This window comes from Camellia sinensis, chromosome 14 (genome assembly GCF_055761805.1).
Source record: "Camellia sinensis isolate YWXY chromosome 14, ASM5576180v1, whole genome shotgun sequence".
NCBI classification, from domain to species: Eukaryota; Viridiplantae; Streptophyta; class Magnoliopsida; order Ericales; family Theaceae; genus Camellia; species Camellia sinensis.
Genome location: NC_138974.1, coordinates 145453256 through 145463255, shown reverse-complemented (window position 1 = coordinate 145463255; position 10000 = coordinate 145453256).

The following is a 10000-nucleotide window of genomic DNA, read 5'->3' as shown; positions in this document are numbered from 1 at the left end:
GCACGCCAAAGCCAACCAAATGGCAATTTAACCGAGGGACATGCATTTCGCAAGGCAACTTGTACAATTACCCGAGGGACAAGGCATGCTTGCCAAGGCCGTGGCTTGGCATGCTTGCCAAGGCCGTGGCATGACATGCTGCTGGCCAAGGCCGGGGCATGCCATGCTGCTGGACGAGGCCGTGGCAAGGCATGCTGATGGCCGAGGCCGTGGCAAGGCATGCTGATGGCCGAGGCCGTGGCGTGGCATGCCATGCTGCTGGACGAGGCCGTGGCAAGGCATGCTGCTGGCCAAGGCGTTGGCATGGCATGCTGCTGCTGACCAAGGCTTGGGCTTGCCATGCTGCTGGCAAAGGCCGCGGCATGGCATTCTGCCGGCCAAGGCCGCGGCATGGCATGCTGCCGGCCAAGGCTTTGGCATGCCATGTTGCTGGCCAAGGCCGTGGCATGGCATGCTGCTGGCCAAGGCCGTGGCATGACATGCTGGCCAAGGCCGGGGCATGGCAAGCTGCTGGCCAAGGTCGTGGCAAGGCACGCTGCTGGCCAAGGCCGGGGCATGGCACGCTGCTGGCCATGGCCGTGGCATGACAAGCTTGCCAAGGCCGGGGCATGGCGTGCTGCTGGCCAAGGCTTTGGCATGCCATGTTGCTGGCCAAGGCTGTGGCATGGCATGCTGCTGGCCAAGGCCGTGGCATGACATGCTGGCCAAGGCCGGGGCATGGCATGCTGCTGGCCAAGGCCGTGGCATGGCATGCTGCTGGCCAAGGCCGTGGCATGACATGCTTGCCAAGGCCAGGGCATGGCATGCTGCTGGCCAAGGCTTTGGCATGCCATGCTGCTGGCCAAGGCCGTGGCATGACATGCTTGCCAAGGCCAGGGCATGGCATGCTGCTGGCCAAGGCTGTGGCATGGCATGCTGCTGGCCAAGGCCGTGGCATGACATGCTGGCCAAGGCCGGGGCATGGCATGCTGCTGGCCAAGGCCGTGGCATGGCATGCTGCTGGCCAAGGCCGTGGCATGACATGCTTGCCAAGGCCCAGGGCATGGCATGCTGCTGGCCAAGGCTTTGGCATGCCATGTTGCTGACCGAGGCTGTGGCATGGCATGCTGGCCTAGGCCAACGTGCCACCGCCACCACCGCGGGCCGCCACTCGACGCATCCCGTGCTTGGCTATGTAGTTTCGATGCCACAAGCCAATGCCACAAGCCAAGCGATGGCATGTGCCAAGCGCCCGCCTAGGCATAGGCGTGGCCTGTGGCCTGGCCATGCTGGCCAGCCTTAAGGGAGGTGCCCCCCCCTTATAATAGCCTGTTAAGCCCTTTTCAATCTGGCAGGAGGAAACACCAAGCATGTTCGAGGAGTCATAATGGGGTTTTTTTAAAAAGTAATGGTTTTTTGCCAAAACTTTCAACATGAAAGTTGTATGAAATAATTTAATACACCATAAAAAAAATTATAAAAAAATATTTGGCCACCGGAATATTTTATTTTAATTTATTTCAATTTTAATACTTAAAAAATAATAAAAATTACTAAAAATACTCAAAAAATTCTACAAAAATTCCAACAATTATAAGATGAGGCACTAGTAATTATAGTAATTTTTTTAATTATTTTTTTTATTTTTTATTTATTTTATTATAATTTTTATGAGTAAATAAATAATTAAAAAGCCCGACGAACGTGCAAAAACTCTTAGAGAAACCGAGCAAGCATCGGATCGCTCGAATGCAAATAACAAACGCAACAGGCAACTTCCGAGGGACATACTTTTCCCAACAAGCTTCCACTGGGGAAAGCACTAGCAACGTGTTCGCAAGTCAAAGGCAACCAAACGGCTATTACCCGAGGGACATGCATTTCGCAGGGCAACATATACGTAAGTCAAAGCCAAACCAAATGGCAATTACACGAGGGACAGGATTGCTTGCCAAGGGCGTGGCATGCGATGTTCTAGCCCAAGGCCAAGGCACGCCACGCTGCGGGACAAGGCCGTGGCAAGACATGCGGCTGGCCTTGGCCTTGGCATGGCATGCCACTGGCTTTGGCTGGGCTGCGTTGGCCTTGGCATGGAATGTTGCTGGCTTCGGATGGGCTGCCTTGGCCTTGGCCATGGCCTTGGCATGGCATGCTGCTGGCCTTGGCCGTGGCATGGCATGCTGCTGGCCTTGGCCTTGGCACGGCATGCTGCTGGCCTTGGCCTTGGCATGGCATGCTGCTGGCTTTGGCTGGGCTACCTTGGCCGTGGCATGGCATGCTGCTGGCCTTGGCCTTGGCATGGCATGCTGCTGGCTTTGGCTGGGCTGCCTTGGCCGTGGCATGGCATGCTGCTGGCCTTGGCCTTGGCATGGCATGCTGCTGGCTTTGGCTGGGCTGCCTTGGCCGCGGCATGGCATGCTGCTGGCCTTGGCCTTGGCATGGCATGCTGCTGGCTTTGGCTGGGCTGCCTTGGCCGTGGCATGGCACGCTGCTGGCCTTGGCCATGGCATGGCATGCTGCTGGCTTGGGCTGGGCTGCCTTGGCCGTGGCATGGGATGCTGCTGGGCTGCCTTGGCCGTGGCATGGCATGCTGCTGGCCTTGGCCTTGGCATGGCATGCAGCTTGCATTGGCTGGGCTGCCTTGGCCGTGGCATGGCATGCTGCTGGCCTGGGCCTTGGCATGGCATGCTGCTGGCTTTGGCTGGCCTGCCTTGGCCGTGCCATGGCATGCTGCTGGCCTTGGCCTTGGCATGGCATGCTGCTGGCTTTGGCTGGGCTGCCTTGGCCGTGGCATGGCATGCTGCTGGCCTTGGCCTTGGCATGGCATGCTGCTGGCTTTGGCTGGCCTGCCTTGGCCGTGGCATAGCATGCTGCTGGCCTTGGCCATGGCATGGCATGCTGCTGGCTTGGGCTGGGCTGCCTTGGCCGTGGCATGGCATGCTGCTGGCCTTGGCCTTGGCATGGCATGCTGCTGGCTTTGGCTGGGCTGCCTTGGCCGTGGCATGGCATGCTGCAGGCCTTGGCCTTGGCATGGCATGCTGCTGGCTTTGGCTGGCCGGCCTTGGCCGTGGCATGGCAGGCTGCTGGCTTTGGCTGGGCTGCCTTGGCCGTGGCATGGCATGCTGCTGGCCTTGGCCTTGGCATGGCATGCTGCTGGCTTTGGCTGGCCTGCCTTGGCCGTGGCATGGCATGCGGCTGGCCTTGGCCTTGGCATGGCATGCTGCTGGCTTTGGCTGGGCTGGCTTGGCCGTGGCATGCCATGCTGCTGGCCATGGCCTTGGGGCTGCTGTTCTTATCACTAGACATGCGTGCGCGACCATGCGCGCAACACGCGCACCGTGGTCAAAAGACCACGCGCGCGGTATTTGCACAGGCCACGCTGCCCACGCCGCGGGCATGCCAGGCCAGGCTGCCCTGGCCGGCTGCATGCCAGGCCGCCCAGGCCGTGCGCATGCCATGCCGTGCTGCCACGGCCGGCTGCATGCCCGGCCGCCCAGGCCGTGCGCATGCCATGCCGTGCTGCCCAGGCCGGCTGCATGCCAGGCCGCCCAGGCCGTGCGCATGCCATGCCGTGCTGCCCAGGCCGTGCTGCCCAGGCCGCGGGCATGCCAGGCCGGCTGCATGCCAAGCTGCCCAGGCCGTGCGCATGCCATGCCGTGCTGCCCATGCCGCGCGCATGCCAGGCCGCCCAAGGCCGCGCCCAGGCCGCCCAAGGCCGCGCCCGAGCCGCCCAAGGCCGCTCCCAGGCCGCCCAAGGCCGCCCAAGGCCGCGCCCGAGCCGCCCAAGGCCGCGCCCAGGCCGCCCAAGGCCGCGCCCAGGCCGCGCAAGGCCGCGGTCCAGGCCGCCCTAGGCCGCGGCCGAGCCGCCCAAGGCCGCAGCCCAGGCCGCGGTCGAGCCGCAGTGCATATAACCCAAGGCCGCAGCCCAGGCTGCTACCAACATGGGGCGTACCTGACACTGCCTGGCCCTGGGCATGGGAGGTGCCCCCCCCTTATAATAGGCTGTTAAGCCCTTTTCAATCTGGCAGGAGGAAACATCAAGCATGTTCGAGGAGTCATAATGGGGTTTTTTTAAAAAGTAATGGTTTTTTGCCAAAACTTTCAACATGAAAGTTGTAGGAAATAATTTAATACACCATAAAAAAAATTAAAAAAAATATTTTTTTACCGAAAATATTTTATTTTAATTTATTTCGATTTTAATACTTAAAAAATAATAAAAATTAATAAAAATGGTCAAAAAATTATGGAAAAATTCCAATAATTAAAGGATGATTCACTAGTAATTATAGAAATTATTAAATTATTTTTTTCATTTTTTTTTTATTTTGATTTTTTTTGCCAAATAAGGGCTTTAAAAATTCGAAAAGCTCAAGAAAAATTGCAAAAAAATAGGGAATGACATTTAGAATTGATTGTAGTGCATTTTTAATTGTGTTGCACGGTTTGGGTAAGATTATAAAAGAATCATGTTCAAAAAGATCGATCAAGGCGGTGGCATGCCATGGCCTTGGCCTTGGCCTTTGCCCGCGGCCTTGGCCTTGGCCTTGGCCTTGGCCTTGCACAGGGACTTGGCCTTGCCCACTGCCTTGGCCTTGGCCTTGGCCATGGCATGGCATGCTCGCCGAGGCTGTGGCATGCCTTGCTCTGCTAGCCAAGGCCGCGGCGTGGCATGCTCTCCCAGCCCGTGGCATGCCATGCTCGCCCAGCCCGTGGCACGCCATGTTGGCCCAAGGCATTGGCATGGCATGCCGGCCAAGGCATGCTGGCCAACGCTGCACAAAGCGGTGCCATGGCATGGCATGCTGACCAAGACCGTGCCATGGCATGCTGGGCGAGGCCGTGGCATGGCATGCTGGCCGAGGCCGTGGCTTGCCATGCCGCCACGGCCGTGGCATGCCGGGCAACGGACCGGCATGGCCCAGCCCGTGGCACGCCATGTTGGCCCAAGGCATTGGCATGGCATGCCGGCCAAGGCATGCTGGCCAACGCCGCGGCACGGCGTGCTGGACAAGGCGGTGCCATGGCATGGCATACTGACCAAGACAGTGCCATGGCATGCTGGCCGAGGCCGTGGCAAGGCATGCTGGCCGAGGCCGTGGCTCGCCATGCCGCCACGGCCATGGCATGCTGGGCAACGGACCGGCACGGCATGCTGGTCGTAGCGGTGGCACGACATGCTGGCCAAGGCAGTGGCATGGCATGTTGGCCAAAGCTAAGGCATGGCACGCCGTGGCAAGGCACGCTGGCCAAGGCAGTCGCAAGCCATGCGGGCAGAGGCCGTGGCATGGCACGCCGGCCGAGCCCGTGGCATGGCATGCGAGCCGAGGCCGTGGCATGGCATGGCATGCGGGCCGAGGCCGTGGCATGGCATTCCGTCCTTGGCATGCGGGGCAACGCTGTGGCATGGCATGCGGGCCGAGGCCGTGGCAAGGCATGTTGGCCAAGGCCATGGCATGGCCCGGTGGGCAACGCGGTGGCGTGGCATGCTGGGCAACGCCGCGGCAAGGCATGCGGGCCGAGGCCTTGGCATGGCATGCGGGCCGAGGCCGTGGCATGGCATGCGGGCCGAGGCCGTGCCATGGCATGTTGGGCGACGCCGTCGCAAGGCCTGCGGGCCGAGGCCGTGGCATGGCATGTTGGGCGACGCCGTAGCAAGGCATGCGGACCGAGGCCGTGCCATGTCATGTTGGGCAACGTCGTAGCAAGGCATGCGGGCCGGGGCCGTGGCATGGCATGTTGGGCAACGTCGTAGCAAGGCATGCGGGCCGAGGCCGTGGCACGGCATGCGGGCCGAGGCCGTGGCATGGCATGTTGGGCGACGCCGTCGCAAGGCATGCGGGCCGAGGCCGTGGCATGGCATGTTTGGCAACGCCGTGGCAAGACATGCGGGCCGTGGCATGGCATGGCATGCGGGCCGAGGCCGTGGCATGGCACCTTGGGCAACGTCGTAGCAAGGCATGCGGGCCGAGGCCGCGGCATGGCATGTTGGGCGACGCCGTAGCAAGGCATGCGGTCCGAGGCCGTGGCATGTCATGCGGGCCGAGGCCGTGGCATGGCATGTTTGGCAACGCCGTGGCATGTCATGCGGGCCGAGGCCGTGGCATGGCATGCGGGCCGAGGCCGTGGCATGGCATGCGGGCCGAGGCCGTGGCATGGCATGTTTGGCAACGCCGTGGCAAGGCATACGGGCCGAGGCCGTGGCATGTCATGCGGGCTGAGGCCGTGGCATGGCATGCGGGCCGAGGCCGTGGCATGGCATGTTGGGCGACGCCGTAGCAAGGCATGCGGGCCGAGGCCGTGGCTCGACATGTTGGCCCAGGCTAAGGCATGGCACGCCGGGCAACGCGGTGGCATGGCATGCTCGGCAACGCGGTGGCAAGGCATGCGGGCCGGGGCCGTGGCATGGGGCGTTGGGCGACGCCGTAGCAAGGCATGCGGGCCGAGGCCGTGGCATGGCATGCGGGCCGAGGCCGTGGCATGGCATGTTGGGCGACGCCGTGGCATGGCATGCGGGCCGAGGCCGTGGCATGGCATGTTTGGCAACGACGTGGCAAGACATGCGGGCCGTGGCATGGCATGGCATGCGGGCCGAGGCCGTGGCATGGCATGTTGGGCGACGCCGTAGCAAGGCATGCGGGCCGAGGGCGTGGCATGTCATGCGGGCCGTGGCCGTGGCATGGCGTGCGGGCCGAGGCCGTGGCATGTCATGCGGGCCGAGGCCGTGGCATGGCATGCGGGCCGAGGCCTTGGCATGGCATGCGGGCCGAGGCCGTGGCATGGCATGTTGGGCCACGCCGTAGCAAGGCATGCGGGCCGAGGCCGTGGCTCGACATGTTGGCCAAGGCAAAGGCATGGCACGCCGGGCAACGCGGTGGCATGGCATGCTGGGCAACGCGGTGGCAAGGCATGCGGGCCGAGGCCGTGGCATGGCATGGTGGGCAACGCCGTGGCAAGGCATGCGGGCCGAGGCCGTGGCATGGCATGCGGGCATGCGGGCCGAGGCCTTGGCTCGACATGTTGGCCAAGGCTAAGGCATGGCACGCCGGGCAACGCGGTGGCATGGCATGCTGGGCAACGCGGTGGCAAGGCATGCGGGCCTAGGCCGTGGCATGGCATGTTGGGCAACGCCGTAGCAAGGCATGCGGGCCGAGGCCGTGGCATGGCATGCGGGCCGAGGCCGTGGCATGGCATGCGGGCCGTGGCCGTAGCATGGCATGTTGGGCGACGCCGTGGCATGGCATGCGGGCCGAGGCCGTGGCATGGCATGTTGGGCGACGCCGTGGCAAGGCATGCGGGCCGAGGCCGTGGCATGTCATGCGGGCCGTGGCCGTGGCATGGCATGCGGGCCGAGGCCGTGTCATGGCATGTTTGGCAACGCCGTGGCAAGACATGCGGGCCGTGGCAAGGCATGGCATGCGGGCCGAGGCCGTGGCTCGACATGTTGGCCAAGGCTAAGGCATGGCACGCCGGGCAACGCGGTGGCATGGCATGCTGGGCAACGCGGCGGCAAGGCATGCGGGCCGAGGCCGCGGCATGGCATGGTGGGCCACGCCGTGGCAAGGCATGCGGGCCGAGGCCGTGGCATGTCATGCGGGCAGAGGCCGTGGCATGGCATGCGGGCCGAGGCCTTGGCATGTCATGCGGGCCGAGGCCTTGGCTCGACATGTTGGCCAATGCTAAGGCATGGCACGCCGGGCAACGCGGTGGCATGGCATGCTGGGCAACGCGGTGGCAAGGCATGCGGGCCTAGGCCGTGGCATGGCATGTTGGGCAACGCCGTAGCAAGGCATGCGGGCCGAGGCCGTGGCATGGCATGCGGGCCGAGGCCGTGCCATGGCATGCGGGCCGTGGCCGTGGCATGGCATGTTGGGCGACGCCGTGGCATGGCATGCGGGCCGAGGCCGTGGCATGGCATGCGGGCCGAGGCCGTGGCATGGCATGTTAGGCGACGCCGTGGCAAGGCATGCGGGCCGAGGCCGTGGCATGTCATGCGGGCCGTGGCCGTGGCATGGCATGCGGGCCGAGGCCGTGTCATGGCATGTTTGGCAACGCCGTGGCAAGACATGCGGGCCGTGGCAAGGCATGGCATGCGGGCCGAGGCCGTGGCTCGACATGTTGGCCAAGGCTAAGGCATGGCACGCCGGGCAACGCGGTGGCATGGCATGCTGGGCAACGCGGTGGCAAGGCATGCGGGCCGAGGCCGTGGCATGGCATGGTGGGCAACGCCGTGGCAAGGCATGCGGGCCGAGGCCGTGGCATGGCATGCGGGCCGAGGCCGTGGCATGGCATGTGGGCCGAGGCCGTGGCATGGCATGTTGGGCGACGCCGTAGCAAGGCATGCGGGCCGAGGCCGTGGCTCGACATGTTGGCCAAGGCTAAGGCATGGCACGCCGGGCAACCCGGTGGCATGGCATGCTGGGCAACGCGGTGGCAAGGCATGCGGGCCGATGCCGTGGCATGGCATGGTGGGCAACGCGGTGGCAAGGCATGCGGGCCGAGGCCGTGGCATGGCATGCAGGCCGAGGCCGTGGCATGGCATGCGGGCCGAGGCCGTGGCATGGCATGCGGGCCGAGGCCTTGGCTCGACATGTTGGCCAAGGCTAAGGCATGGCACGCCGGGCAACGCGGTGGCATGGCATGCCGGGCAACGCGGTGGCAAGGCATGCGGGCCTAGGCCGTGGCATGGCATGTTGGGCAATGCCGTAGCAAGGCATGCGGGCCGAGGCCGTGGCATGGCATGCGGGCCGAGGCCGTGGCATGGCATGCGGGCCGTGGCCGTGGCATGGCATGTTGGGCGACGCCGTGGCATGGCATGCGGGCCGAGGCCGTGGCATGGCATGTTGGGCGACGCCGTAGCAAGGCATGCGGGCCGAGGCCGTGGCATGTCATGCGGGCCGTGGTCGTGGCATGGCTTGCGGGCCGAGGCCGTGTCATGGTATGTTTGGCAACGCCGTGGCAAGACATGCGGGCCGTGGCAAGGCATGGCATGCGGGCCGAGGCCGTGGCTCGACATGTTGGCCAAGGCTAAGGCATGGCACGCCGGGCAACGCGGTGGCATGGCATGCTGGGCAACGCGGTGGCAAGGCATGCGGGCCGAGGCCGTGGCATGGCATGTTGGGCAACGCCGTAGCAAGGCATGCGGGCCGAGGCCGTGGCATGGCATGCGGGCCGAGGCCGTGGCATGGCATGCGGGCCGTGGCCGTGGCATGGCATGTTGGGCGACGCCGTGGCATGGCATGTTTGGCATCGCCGTGGCAAGACATGCGGGCCGTGGCATGGCATGGCATGCGGGCCGAGGCCGTGGCATGGCATGTTGGGCAACGCCGTGGCAAGGCATGCGGGCCGAGGCCGTGGCATGGCATGCGGGCCGAGGCCGTGGCATGTCATGCGGGCCGAGGCCGTGGCATGGCATGCGGGCCGAGGCCGTGGCATGGCATGTTGGGCGACGCCGTAGCAAGGCATGCGGGCCGAGGCCGTGCCTCGACATGTTGGCCAAGGCTAAGGCATGGCACGCCGGGCAACGCGGTGGCATGGCATGCTGGGCAACGCGGTGGCAAGGCATGCGTGCCGAGGCCGTGGCATGGCATGTTGGGCAACGCCGTAGCAAGGCATGCGGGCCGAGGCCGTGGCATGGCATGCGGGCCGAGGCCGTGGCATGGCATGCGGGCCGTGGCCGTGGCATGGCATGTTGGGCGACGCCGTGGCATGGCATGTTTGGCAACGCCGTGGCAAGACATGCGGGCCGTGGCATGGCATGGCATGCGGGCCGAGGCCGTGGCATGGCATGTTAGGCAACGCCGTGGCAAGGCATGCGGGCCGAGGCCGTGGCATGGCATGCGGGCCGAGGCCGTGGCATGTCATGCGGGCCGAGGCCGTGGCATGGCATGCGGGCCGAGGCCGTGGCATGGCATGTTGGGCGACGCCGTAGCAAGGCAAGCGGGCCGAGGCCGTGCCTCGACATGTTGGCCAAGGCTAAGGCATGGCACGCCGGGCAACGCGGTGGCATGGCATGCTGGGC